Source organism: Salvelinus fontinalis, chromosome 2 (genome assembly GCF_029448725.1).
Source record: "Salvelinus fontinalis isolate EN_2023a chromosome 2, ASM2944872v1, whole genome shotgun sequence".
Taxonomy (NCBI): domain Eukaryota; kingdom Metazoa; phylum Chordata; class Actinopteri; order Salmoniformes; family Salmonidae; genus Salvelinus; species Salvelinus fontinalis.
In genome coordinates this window covers 65,855,260-65,870,144 of record NC_074666.1, presented here as the reverse complement: position 1 = coordinate 65,870,144, position 14,885 = coordinate 65,855,260, and positions in this window count along the sequence as shown.

The window sequence follows — 14,885 nt, the reverse complement described above, 5'->3', positions numbered from 1 at the left end:
CTGATGTGTATAGTGTTGAGTCATCAGCATACATAAACACACAGGCTTCACTCAGCGCCAGTGGCAAGTCATTAGTAAAGATAGAACAAATAAGGGGCCTAGGCAGCTGCTCTGGGGAATGCCTAACTCTAACTAGATTATGTTGGAGAGGATTCCATTAAAGAACACCCTCTGTGTTCTGCTAGACAGGTAACTCTAGATCCACAATATAGCAGGGGATGTAAAGCCATAACACTTACGCTTTTTCCAGCAGCAGATTATGATCAATCAAAAGCTGCAAAGAAGTGTTTAATTTTTTTTTTTAAATGTTTCTGTATTAAATATTTATAATGTTTTGACCTTTATTTAACTAGGCAAGTCGGTTAAGAACAACTTCTTATTTACAATGACGGCCTAACCTGGACGACACTGGGTCAATTGTGCGCCGCCCTATAGGACTCCCAATCACAGCCGGATGTAATACAGCCTGGATTTGAGCCAGGGACCGAACCACCTCTTGCACTCTTGCACTGAGATGCAGTCACTGCACCACTCGGGAGCCAATTGGACCAGGATCGTCCGGGTTAGGGGAGAGTTTGGCCAGGGTAGACCGTCATTGTAAAATAAGAATTTGTTCTTTTTTTATTTAACTTTTATTTAACTAGGCAAGTCAGTTAAGAACAAATTCTTATTTACAATGACAGCCTACCAAAACCCTAACCCGGACGGCGCTAGGCCAATTGTGTGCCACCCTGTGGAACTCCCAATCACGGCCGGTTGTGATACAGCCTGGAATCGAACCAGGGTTTGTAGTGACGCTTCTAGCACTGAGAGTTACGTAATGGTTAACCATTTACAGTATTACTTACTGTTTATAACTTTTTGCATCTGGTCACATGATGGACCCGGTCGTGACAACTTAACACATGTTCTCTGGGTTGAACATTACAGAAAAGATTTGCATTAGAAAATAAGAAAATACTTTGTAAAATGCTATTTTAATGCTCTGTTTACACTTCTGCTAAAACAAGGTCACTTAGAACAACCTGGACTCAGGGGTAGATGTTACATAGTAAATGTAAATCTGGCATACTCCAATTAGTATGATATGTTTTGTATGGTATGTATTCATTTGTGGAAGTCCATCATCCATTTGTATGATAGGTTACGAACTGCAATTTGTACAATATGTTAGGAATTTGCAAAACATATGATATGTTACGAATTCCAATTTGTTGTGGCTAACATTAGGTTGGTGGCTAGGTGGCTAATGTTAGCTAGGCTAGGGGTTAGGGGTTAAAGTTAGGGTTAGGTCTAATGTTAAGGTTAGGATTTAGATTAAATGTTTAATGTTTGGGGAAAGGTTAGCTAAAATGCTAAAGTTGTCAGTGATGAGTTTCAAACAAGCAAACTTATCATTTAAGCATGACACATCATTTAGTCAAAAAGTGATGTCACTTTTCACCAAAATAGAAAGAATGCCAAGTATGTCACAGCCCTTTTGTAGCACCATTTTAAGCATAAGTCTACTGTCACTCCCAACAGTCTGAAGAGGCTTCGTCTCATTGTCTCCAAAACTTTGTTTGCACTCATAATGAAAGCATTACGCTATAAAGTGAGGTTCAGCCTAGAACAGTTGATCAAAGTAACAGAAAGCAGGGCACATACTTCAAGGATTATCTATGTTGAAGATCCTTACCCCCATTTGAAGCAGCTTCATAATTTCTCAACAAACAATGAACCTAGATACTAGGTATGACAAACTGATAGATAGAGTCTGTTTTGGATTACATTTTAAGAAAAAGGGGGTCCTGTTCTCAAACAATTGGAGTAGAGGTACTACCTTACATACTGGGCCAGGAAAGACCAGAGGCTGTATAAAGGTATCAAGCCTGTTGTCAGAAAGGATTAGATGTAATGTTATTCAATATGATCTAAAAGACAAAAACTGAAACTAAATCAGCACTGAGACGTTTGATACATACTGCCCCAGAAGACCTAGTTCTTATGAATAACAATGACGTTTCAACTACATGGCTGTATTGAGCAATAACCCAGCACCCTGAAAGCACCCTGTCAACAGTTGTGGAAGATCAGGTCATGTGAACTGAAGTTGTTAGGAAGGTTACTTTATTACTATAGTCTTTGATTTTCATTAGCTGTAAAAAGTTTTCCACTTCACATTTTTAGCTTAATAACCTATGTATGGTTAGATGTATGTAGCTACTGATTTTGTGTAGTTATTTGGAGGCTAATGTGCTCAACTTTGATAGACCATTTGTCAACTACAATATGTCATTTGAAACCGAAAGATGTACCATCAAATACCATTTTTACAAAAGCCAAAATGTCTCTGTCAAGCCTGCGTGATGGGTTTAGTGGTGAGTTTCTGAACTGTTATAGTTAGACCAAGAGTTTAAAGTAATACAGAAAAATATTGGTCTTTGAGTTCTGATTGACTATATTGGGCACCCGAGTGGCACAGTGGTCTGAAGCACTACATATCAGTGCTAGAGGCGTCACTACAGACCTTGGTTTGATCCCGGGCTGTATCACAACCGGCCGTGATCAGGAGTCCCATAGGGTGGCGCAATATTGGATCAGAGTCGTCCAGGTTAGGGAAGCATTGCGTGAAGCCCGAGGGGTTTGTGCTGATTGAAAGGAGATTGTGACAGCCGGTTAAATGACGTCCCTTGACAAGGCAAGAGCAAGACGTATCTCAGGAGAAGTGCAGTATTATCAGAAGGAGAGTTACACTCAACGTGATCAAGACAAAGGAGATGATTGTGGACTTCAATCACACACACATCTGGCACAATCACACGCATTACAGCACCACTCACCCCCACCATGGGACCCATGCACCAGGAAAGCCTTCCCTTCCTTATCATCACTGCACATCACTGCAAGTCATCATCACTGCAAGTCATCATCACAAAGTCCTCCTTGGCACCCCGTGGCTCCAATGTCATAACCCCACCATCTTCTGGTCGAGGATGAAAATCACTGCCTGGGTACCAGGATGCCGGAAGACCTTTCCTGTAACCTGTGGTTCCACACCAGTTGAGAGTCCTGAAAGTGCCCTCCAGCCCATCAGTCGATCCTCCCGTATCATTGGCCCTGTGATTTGTGACGTAGATGTGGACATCCGCCAGGCTCTGGGGAAGGAATCCGCTCCTGCTACCGGCACTCCAGAACGCATCTACGTCACCACAGGGGTAAGTGATCGGCTGTTGACCTGGGCACACACATTCCTCGCCACTGGACACCCAGGTATCACCTGCACTATCCAATCCCTCTCTGAAAAGTACTGGTGGCCCACCTTGGCGCAGGACATTGCCTGCTATATCAACTCCTGCTCCATATGTGCCCAAACCGAATCCCCCCGGCACGCTCGAGCAGGGAAACTACTTCCCCTTCCCGTGCCTCAGCGGCCCTGGTCTCATCTGTCCATAGACTTCGTTTCCCCCCGTCTAATGGTTTCACCACTGTTATGGTTGTTGTGTACAGATTCTCCAAATCCTGCCATTTTATCCCTCTGGTCTCCCTGCCGCTCTCCAGGTCGCTGAGGAGGTCTTCCAGCAGGTCTTCCAGCACTATGGCCTTCCAGAGGACATCGTCTCCGACCGTGGCCACCAATTCATGTAGCGATTATGGAGAGCCTTCATGTAGAAGCTGGGGGCCACGGCCAATCTCACATCCGGGTACCGGCCTCAGTCCAACGGGCAGGTAGAAAGGACCAACCAGGAGCTGGGGAGGTTCCTAGGGAGTCACTGCCATGACCGACAGGGAGAGTGGGCCTGGTTCTTTCTCTAGGCGGAGTACAGCCAGAACTCACTTTGTCACTCCTACACTGGGCTGACTCCCTTCCAGTGCATTCTGGGAAATCAGTCGGCCCTGGCTCTGTGGACTCCGAGCCAGACCGAGGCCCCTGCAGTTGACGAGTGGTTCCGGCACGCAGTCCGCCGTCAGAAGGATCAGGCAGACCGCCACCGCAGTGTGGCTCCTGTGTGCCATCCTGGTGATCGCATCTGGCTCTCCACAAGGAACTTTCCACTCCGCCTGCCCTGACGGAAGCTGAGCCCCCCAGTTTGTGGGGCCCTTCACGGTCCTCCGGAGGGTCAATGAGGTAACATTTTCAACTCCCCACAAACTACCAGATCTCACCCTTTTGCCATGTTTCCCTCCTCAGGTAGGTGGTTCCTGGTCCACTGGCTGATGCATCCCCCGTGACACCCCTCCGCCTCAACTGAACATCGATGGGACCCCTACTTATGCCGCCAGGTCCCTACTGGACTCCCGACGTCAGCTTAAGTATCTGGTGGACTGGGAGGGGTGTGGCCCAGAGGAGAAATGTTGGGTTTCGGCGGACGACATCCTGGACCCCAACATTGTCCAGGATTTCCATCTCCACCGTCCGGACCGGCCTTCTCTTCGCCCTAGGGCCGTCCTCCTGGCCGGCATCGTCTGGAGGGGGATACTGTCACACCTACTCCCGCTCCCTCTCTCCAGTGCTCAACTTTACTGGTCTACTAACCATGGGCCCTGGCAACCATTTTTAGGCACACCTGGACTTCCTCATCACCTTGATTAGCTTCCATTTATTTAGCCCTCAGTAGCCTCAGTCATTAGGCAGTATTGTTTTGTTTTCATGTTCAGTACACATCCCCTATTTTGTTCATTTGCTTTGCAACATTGTTATTAAACTCTCCTTCTGCACCTGCTTCCTGGCTCCCTGTGAATACATGACAGCATGTAAATGTTAAGTTGTAAATTGTTTTTATGCCATGTTTTTTTGTCAAAAAATGTATACATATATATACGATTACATGGACAGGGAGGACCTGATCCTATATCAGCACTCCTGTTCTGACAACAGACTTGAAACATTTAAACAACCTCTAGTCTGTCATGGCCTAGTATGCTCACCCAGATGTTTGAGAATGTGTTATTTCTTACATTGGTACCCCGGGTGATCTTAAGTTTCATTACATACAGCCAGGAGGAACTACTGAATATACGATTAACGTCAACTAACCACCCTTCCTACCAGGAATATGACTTTCCCGAAACGGATCCAGTGTCTTGCCTTCCACCCAATACAATGGACCTGATCCCAGCCGGCGAAGCTACACGACGCCGAAAAAGGGGCAAACGTAGCGGTCTCCTGGTCAGGCTTCGGAGACGAGCACATCGCGCTCCACTCCCTAGCATACTACTCGCCAATGTCCAGTCTCTTGAGAATAAGGTCGATGAAATCCGAGCACGGGTAACATTCGAGAGAGACATCAGGGATTGCAACGTGCTCTGCTTCACGGAAACATGGCTAACTGAAAAGACGCTAACGGAGTCGGTGCAGCCAGCTGGTTTCTTCACGCATCGCGCAGACAGAAACATACATCTTTCTGGTAAGAAGAGGGACGGGGGGGTATGCCTCATGATTAACGAGACGTGGTGTGACCATCATAACAACACTCAGGAACTAAAGTCATTCTGTTCACCTGATCTAGAACTCCTCACAATCAAATGTAGACCGCATTATCTACCAAGGGAATTCACTTCGGTCATAATCACAGCCGTATATATTCCCCCCCAAGCAGACACATCGATGGCCCTGAACGAACTCTATCTGACTCTCTGTAAACTGGAAACCACACACCCTGAGGCTGCATTCATCGTAGCTGGGGATTTTAACAAGGCTAATCTAAAAACAAAACTCCCTAAATTCTATCAGCACATCGATTGTCCGACCAGGGCTGGCAGAACTCTGGACCATTGTTATACTAACTTCCGCGACGCATATAAGGCCCTCCCCCGCCCTCCTTTCGGAAAAGCTGACCACGACTCCATTTTGTTGATTCCAGCCTACAAACAGAAATTAAAACTACAAGCTCCCGTGCTCAGGTCTGTTCAACGCTGGTCCGACCAATCTGAATCCACGCTTCAAGACTGCTTTGATCACGCGGATTGGAATATGTTCCGCACGGCGTCCAACAACAACAATGATGAATATGCAGATTCGGTGAGCGAGATCATTAGGAAGTGCATTGACGATGTCGTACCCAGAGCAACGATTAAAACATTCCCAAACCAGAAACCGTGGATTAACGGCAGCATTCGCGTGAAACTGAAAGCGCGAACCACTGCTTTTAACCAGGGCAAGGTGACCGGAAACATGACCGAATACACACAGTGTAGCTATTCTCTCCGCAAGGCTATCAAACAGGCTAAGTCCCAGTACAGAGACAAAATTGAATCGCAATTCAACAGCTCAGACACAAGGGGTATGGGGCAGGGTCTACAGTCTATCACGGATTACAAAAAGAAAAGCAGCCCCGTCGCGGATCAGGATGTCTTGCTCCCAGACAGGCTAAATACCTTTTTTGCCCGCTTTGAGGATAATACAGTGCCACTGTCACGGCCCACTACCAAAACCTGCGGGCTCTCCTTCACTGCAGCCGAGGTGAGTAAAACATTTAAATGTGTTAACCCTCGCAAGGCTGCAGGCCCAGACGGCATTCCCAGCCGCGTCCTCAGAGCATGCGCAGACCAGCTGGCTGGTGTGTTTACGGACATATTCAATCAATTCTTAGCCCAGTCTGCTGTTCCCACATGCTTCAAGAGGGCCACCATTGTTCCTGTTCCCAAGAAAGCTAAGGTAACTGAGCTAAACGACTACCGCCCCGTAGCACTCACTTCCGTCATCATGAAGTGCTTTGAGAGACTAGTCAAGGACCATATCACCTCCACCCTACCGGACACCCTAGACCCACTCCAATTTGCTTACCGACCCAATAGGTCCACAGACGACGCAATCGCAACCACACTGCACACTGCCCTAACCCATCTGGACAAGAGGAATACCTATGTGAGAATGCTATTCATCGACTACAGCTCAGCATTTAACACCATAGTACCCTCCAAACTCGTCATCAAGCTCGAGACCCTGGGCCTCGACCCCGCCCTGTGCAACTGGGTCCTGGACTTCCTGACGGGCCGCCCCCAGGTGGTGAGGGTAGGTAACAACATCTCCACCCCGCTGATCCTCAACACTGGGGCCCCACAAGGGTGCGTTCTGAGCCCTCTCCTGTACTCCCTGTTCACCCACGACTGCGTGGCCATGCACGCCTCCAACTCAATCATCAAGTTTGCGGACGACACTACAGTGGTAGGCTTGATTACCAACAACGACGAGACGGCCTACAGGGAGGAGGTGAGGGCCCTCGGAGTGTGGTGTCAGGAAAATAACCTCACACTCAACGTCAACAAAACAAAGGAGATGATTGTGGACTTCAGGAAACAGCAGAGGGAGCTCCCCCCTATCCACATCGACGGGTCAGTAGTGGAGAAGGTGGAAAGTTTTAAGTTCCTCGGTGTACACATCACGGACAAACTGAATTGGTCCACCCACACAGACAGCGTTGTGAAGAAGGCGCAGCAGCGCCTCTTCAACCTCAGGAGGCTGAAGAAATTCGGCTTGTCACCAAAAGCACTCACAAACTTCTACAGATGCACAATCGAGAGCATCCTGTCGGGCTGTATCACCGCCTGGTACGGCAACTGCTCCGCACACAACCGTAAGGCTCTCCAGAGGGTAGTGAGGTCGGCAGAACGCATCACCCGGGGCAAACTACCTGCCCTCCAGGACACCTACACCACCCGATGTCACAGGAAGGCCATAAAGATCATCAAGGACAACAACCACCCAAGCCACTACCTGTTCACCCCGCTATCATCCAGAAGGCGAGGTCAGTACAGGTGCATCCAAGCAGGGACCGAGAGACTGAAAAACAGCTTCTATCTCAAGGCCATCAGACTGTTAAACAGCCACCACTAACATTTAGCGGCCGCTGCCAACAAACTGACTCAGCTCCAGCCACCTTAAAAATGGGTATTGATGGAAATTATGTAAAAATGTACCACCAGCCACTTTAAACAATGCCACCTAATATAATGTTTACATACCCTACATTACACATCTCTTATGTATATGTATATACTGTACTCTATATCATCTACTGCATCTTGCCATCTTTATGTAATACATGTACCACTAGCCACTTTAAACTATGCCACTTTATGTTTACATACCCTACAGTACTCATCTCATAGGTATATACCGTACTCTATACCATCTACTGCACCTTGCCTATGCCGTCTGTACCATCACTCATTCATATATCTTTATGTACATATTAGTAGTTGCGGAATTGTTAGGTTAGATTACTTGTTGTTATTACTGCATTGTCGGAACCAGAAGCACAAGCATTTCGCTACACTCGCATTAACATCTGCTAACCATGTGTATGTGACTAATAAATTTGATTTGATTTGATTTGATTTTGAGAACACGATCCCCCTTTTTCAAATGTGTAACCCAAAACTGTCTCTATTAGTTTGTCATAGCTACTATCTAGGTTTATTGCTTATTTAAACATTTAAACAATGCTTCAAATGGGGGAAAGGGTCTTTGAACATAGAAAGCCCTTGAAGTGTGTGCTCTGCTCTCTGTTACTTTGACCAACTCTTAGATTGAACCTAACTTTTTAGCCTAATGTTTTGGAGACAATGAGACAAAGCCCCTTCAGACTTTTGGGAGTGACAGTCTTACTGTATGCTTAAACCAGTGTTGCAAAAGGCCTGTGACCTACCTAGCATTCCTTTTCTTTGCAATAAGTGACATCACTTTTTGACCAAATTGTGTGTCATGCTTAGGAGAGATAGTAATCCATGATTCAGATCAGGAGGATTGAGATTTTGAGTCAGTTTCATAGTATCACAAAAGGACAAATGTTCCTGTATTTGCTTTCATCTCAACTGTTGCTAGTCAGCAGCAACCCTTATGAACTGTTGTTAGTCAGCTGCAACCCTCACACATTCAAAGTGACCTTGTTATAGCAGAAGGGCCGACTGCAGGAGTAAACGTTATTTATAATAAGGGTTACAGAGAAAATCAGACATCTCTGAAATGAAAATGGATGTCTCTACCTTCAGCAAATTATATTTTACTTAAACCCTCCATGAACGCTTGAGAATAAAACAAGTGACTCCTCATAACCCAAAAATTATTAACACAAAGTGGATAACAGAACATCCTTACAGTTTAACCTCACCTCTTGGAGACACCAGAGCCTTAGATAGGCCATTTTAGAAACTGTCCTTCGTCCTGTCAGCATTACATGGCAACGCAGGAATTTTTATAGTGCACAGGTCTGCAGGGCAGAAGGTTGTGTGTTCACAGACCCCTATGGACAAGAGTAAGGGTGAAAAGATCTAATTCATAGTAAAAGCATTGCATGAGTATCATCGTATTTGCAGGTCCGAGAAAAATGTGCCTTTCTTGATTAAGGCAGCTCCAAAATGCAGGTGTTTCCGCCTAGCTCAGTGCTTTCTGTAGTGGTGGTGGGGCAGCCAGAAAATACAGAGCGTAGGGGTTGGTAATGTTCTCTACTTGCGCCATGATTGGCTCAGTGTTCTGTCACTCATGTGGACAGCTCGGAAACTCAGGCCCCTTGGGTGCTGCCATATATTTAAATTAGAAGTGCCCATCTAAGAAGGCTCAAGGTCATTGACCGCAGATAAAATTACCTCAAATAACGTTATATCTACCATAGCTTTGATTGGAATGATCATGTCAACATCAAACTTTCAAAATCTTAGTTAGCAAGCTAGCAATCATTATCATGAATTAAGTTGACAATCTACCGGCAAATCATTTTCAATCCTTGTCATATGAAGGAAATTCTGAAGAGAAATTCTAGATAAAACGTATCGGTGCTAATCGGCCATTGGACATAAACATTGCACAACAAATTGGTAATCACAAAATCAACAATGAGTGGTTTGGAAGGAATCCGTAGCTAACTGCAAGCATTGCAAAGCAATCACTAGCCTACTATTCAGTGGAGTTTGTGTGTGGTCCAAGTCTGGGGTAAGGTAAACATTCAACATTGGCCATGTCATTGGCCGAGTTCAAAACAACTGGAAACTTGGAACTCAGAAAGCTCAGACTGGGAAAATACGTTTTGAACGGTCATCCAACTTGGAATTCCAAGTCGGGAACTCAAGCATCTTTCTAGAGCAACGACCTGAAGATCCCTGACTTCCTGATTCGACCTTGTTTTTTTGTAGAGTTTCCAGTTGTCTTGAAAGCACCATAAATCCAGAGAATGCCAGACTTTGATGACAAAATTTGCCCACGAAGGACCGCCGCACCACCTTCCTGTTCATGTGAGCACAGCACAAACAGGTGAGTCCGGGAAGGCCTTGTATGCTGCTGCATAAATTATGTAATATGCCAGAGAGATATGCATACTGTAGCTAAGAAAGTAATACCAAGTGTATGTTGTATAGTAAGCTGTTAGTAGCCCATGTCCCTTACTCTAATATTTGGGTCCTTTCCCCCCTCATAACTTAGCCTACTATTCTCACTTGGTGGTGCACATGTAGCCTATAGCCTGTTTTAGAGAAATGTCATCATCAAATATTGTCAGAGCTTTCATTGTCTGCTTATATGCCCCCTTTGTTTATCCTACGGTTCTGACTTAGTGCACAGGGAGAATACTGTAAGAACTGCCCATGTTCAGAATTCTGCCGCTGTACATTTCAAAAGTGCTAACCAAATAGTTATATTGACTACGTTCGTCCTACTTCGCACATTAATGTCTTAATCGAAATTACGCATTGCCTCTTATCCGCTCGTCGTCCCCTTATGCCATCATTTGTACTTCTCAATTGTCAGTAGAAACAACTGATATGGCAAGTCAGCCATACCAGCTATCTGTTTTTAATAAAGGCAGTAATTGAGGCTGAATGAACTGTATTGCTGCCAGGTGTAGCAGTGGTGAGGTGTTGGGACTGCTGTTGGAACAGCTTTATTTAGGCCCTAACAGTTTGGTCACCGTTATAGTGCAATGAATGTATTGTTTAGTGCTTTGCTGGCATGCATCTACATTTTGGGGGGGGAGTTTGCCCCACCAGTGATCTTATCATATTTCTCCAATGCCAAATCAGTGTGTCTTGTTTGCAACGGAACTGTCCCTGTTAGGAATCTGAGTATGGTACTTTCTTTCAAAAGTTAGGCCTTCCTTTCCACCCCAGACAGTAGGACTACCGACACAGAACAATGATATTCCCATTTGGATCGAAGTCATGTCTTTCCAGGGTAATTTCAGGTTGTTTTTTTGCATAACGCATAAAGGACCAAAGTGCTGTTATAGATCACTGTATGTAATGGGACCTGTTTTATTTTATTCCAAATTTTAAGATAACAATAGGTAGGCACTTGCTTTTTAACATTTTTTTCAATAAAAGGTAGGCCTATGGCATACCCTCTCATACCCTCTCAATTCCAGTACTGGTTTTAACTTAGCCTCCCTCCAAGTCAGTGAAGGGCTGTTATTTAAAGAGTGCATGGTGGGTGGAGGAATTGAACCACAAATCTATGGATATAGCAGCCTATAGTCTAATTCTGTCTGTCAAACAGGTAGAGCCACCTCTTATTTCTGAAATAGAAAAGAAGAAATAGGCTCCAACACAAAGCCCTCTTGTTGTTAGTAAAGTCTAATTAAAATGAAGACCGTTTAAATTAATTATTCATTTGCCAATTTTCAGCACCATCAGTTGTCCATTTCCACTTGATTGTGCCGCGACTGCTGCTTCAAGTTTCAGCACCACAATGTAAGTAACTTAAATCTGGCTTATTGTGATGTCAATAACTTGGATAAATACATCGTGGGCCATAAACATTGTTTTTCTTCAAATCAATTATAGTAGTAGCAAGCTATCAAAGTTGACCTCCGGTCCTCAAATGCTCTCCTTCTCAAAGTGAACAGAACATAGGCTATAGGCTAGTCCACATGCAAGATATTGCATTTTTTGGATTAGGCCTGATCAAAAATAATTTTAGGAGGAATTATTTGACTCTCCTCCTGAACTGCCACTGTAGGCCTTCACAGCACAAAAAAAGGTTTTGATCAGCAAGGGCAGAGCAGGCCTCAGGGTTGGAATATCCATTGCAGTGTGTAATGCAGTTTAGCTTAATTTACAGAATCCCAGCAGCTATCTTAGAAATATAACTTTGCTCTGTGCTTCTCTGAGCATGCACTTCGTAGTCTATAGCCTATAGGCTATGAATCGTTTCATTGAGACCACGCTAAATAGCCTATAGGCACACTTCATATTTCACGCCCAGCAGAGAATCAGGTGGAATCGAGCATCAATATATAGCCTAAAAAGCAACTAATTCGTAAACACTGAGAAATATTGGAATTCCATACATTTCAAATGACATGACCCCCCCTGCACTAGATTAAAAAAAATAGTAAACTCTCTTCTTGACTGAAATTGAAAAAGCATGACCCTCCCCTATTTTCCTCCAGGTACCCACCCTGTGCATTTTTATCCATCTTTTAGCATTACAATTTCATCGTAAAAACTAAGAATGTTCTCAAGTTAAAGTTATAAACTGAAGTGATAGTAATACTGTAAATGATTAACCGTTGCAGAACTCTTTCTTTTGAAGTTCTGAAGGGTGACACAGCGTTTTTAATCTGTAATCTTTCCCCTTTCCCATCTATTCTTATTTCTCTCCCTCCTTCCCACTCTTTCTCCTGTCATAACCTCCTGTTGGTTGTAATACAGTATGGACTGACTCAGGCTATGCCCTGGCTGTATTTCTGCTTTGTCATTGTGACTCAGCATTCTGAGTCTCAAGCAGAGACGGAAGAGGAAGCAAGATGTTCACTCCCTCAATGGTTCTGTTTCAATGGAAGTCAAGGACAATGCAGACAGCTATTGCATTGGTGTCTATGAAGATACCCCCCCCCCCCCCCCCCCCCCCCCTAAGCAGACAATGGTGAATGGCCTGAGTGAACAACCTTCATTTACCCACCATCTTTGGCCTGAAGGCCATTCTTTTCCACTATCACCGTGACAATGGTGGAAGGAGACCAGGTCTCATGACTGTGGAAACAGACTTGAGCGGTGATGAGTGGGCGAAAACGTTCTGAGACTAGGAAAAAAAGGGAAGGAGGAGAGAACAGCAGTAACATACTATGAAACTTACTAAGGCATTTTAAACAAATAGCTGTAATATGGTTGCTTCTGATAAAATTGGAGGGAAAATACACCAACAACTATCCTGATCATTTGGCCAATATACCCCAATCACAACTCAAGTAACAATATTTTTCAATATTACTTTAAACTGTTGGTCTAACTAACAGTTTAGAAAATCATCATCAAACCCCTTGGTTTGTAGATCGAGTCCTTGCCCCAACGAATTGAGGCTGTTCTGAGGGAAAAAGATGCGTTTGCAATTCAATATTAGGAAGTTGTTCTTAATGTTTTATACACTCAGTGTATATATACAGTGCCGTAAAAAGTATTTTCCCCTTTCTGGTTTTCTCTATTTTTGTTATCAGATCTTCAACCAAAACCTAATATTAGATAAAGGGAACATGAGTTTACAAATAACAAAAAAAATGATACTTATTTTATTTATTTATTTAACCAAGTTACATAACACCTAATTCCCCTGTGTGAAAAAGTAATTTCCCCCTTGCACTCAATAACTGGTATTGCCATCTTTAGCTGCAATGACTAAAAACAAATGCTCAATAACCATATGGGTCCATATTATCAGGCAGGTGTGTTATTTGGCAATAAGCATGAAATCCTGTATTATGGGGTTGCCTATCTACATTTACCCCAGTGTGCTAATCATTAGCTAGATCAGAGGTTCTCAATCCTGGTCCAGGGTACCCAAAGGGGTGCACATTTTAGTTTTTTCCCAAGCACTACACAGCTGATTCAAATCATCAAAGCCTTTTGAAGAGTTGATAATTTGAATCAGCTGTGTAGAGATAGGGCAAAAACAAAAATGCCCCGCCTTTGGGTCCCCAGGACCAGGTTTGAGAACCAGTGAGCTAGATCATAAACTCAAAACATTATCTTGTTGCTAGCAACATAGGCTATCTGCTGCTGGAAAAAGCATAAGTGTAATGGCTTTACATCCCCTGCTATATTGTGGATCTAGAGTTACCTGTCTAACAGAACACACAGGGTGTTCTTTAATGGAAATCTTCTCCAACATAATCTCGTTAGAGTCAGGCATTCCCCAGAGCTGCTGTCTAGGCCCCTTACTTTTTCAATCTTTACTAATGACTTGTCACTGGTAAGATTTAAAAAGAGATAAAAATACAACTTATGGGACAGCGGGGACTGTGAAGAGACACATATGCACTATAGACACACACACATGGATTTTGTGTTGTAGATATGTGGTAGAGTAGTGGCCTGAGTGCAAACCCTTAATGTGTTGTGAAATCTGTTTAGTAATGTAATGTTAGTTTTATTGTACAGAAATGCCTTTAATTTGTCAAACCACATGAAGAGTAACGGTTGCCTTGACAGCAGCTAATAGGGATCCATAACAAATACACATTTTGGTCAATTATGGAATATGCAAATGAATCAGATGCCATCTAGTGGGCTTTTTGGTAGTCAGAAATCTCTGGGCCTGTGTGGCCTTATGTAAAATATGTCAAATAGAATGACAAAGCTGTGATACTTTACCCTAAATATAAACCAACTTAGTGAGTACCATACAAATGCACTCAATTATTTTACCATGTCAATACTTCTTGGTTGTGAAATTTGGTGGTAGTTGTGAAAAGAAAATAGTTGCAGTTATTAAAAATGGTATTGCTGATTAGACTTCTCATTAGACCATTTTCCCAATTGAACAAATAGTCTATCCACTAGAAACTCAGTTACTATATTAATAACATCTATTTTTTAGTTCAGCTTGCCTGTTAATTACCAAAATTAAAGTGTTCAGTAATTTCAGTAAATTACAAGTATCTTTGCAACCATATGACCCTTATGGTGAACGAGAGGCTTGT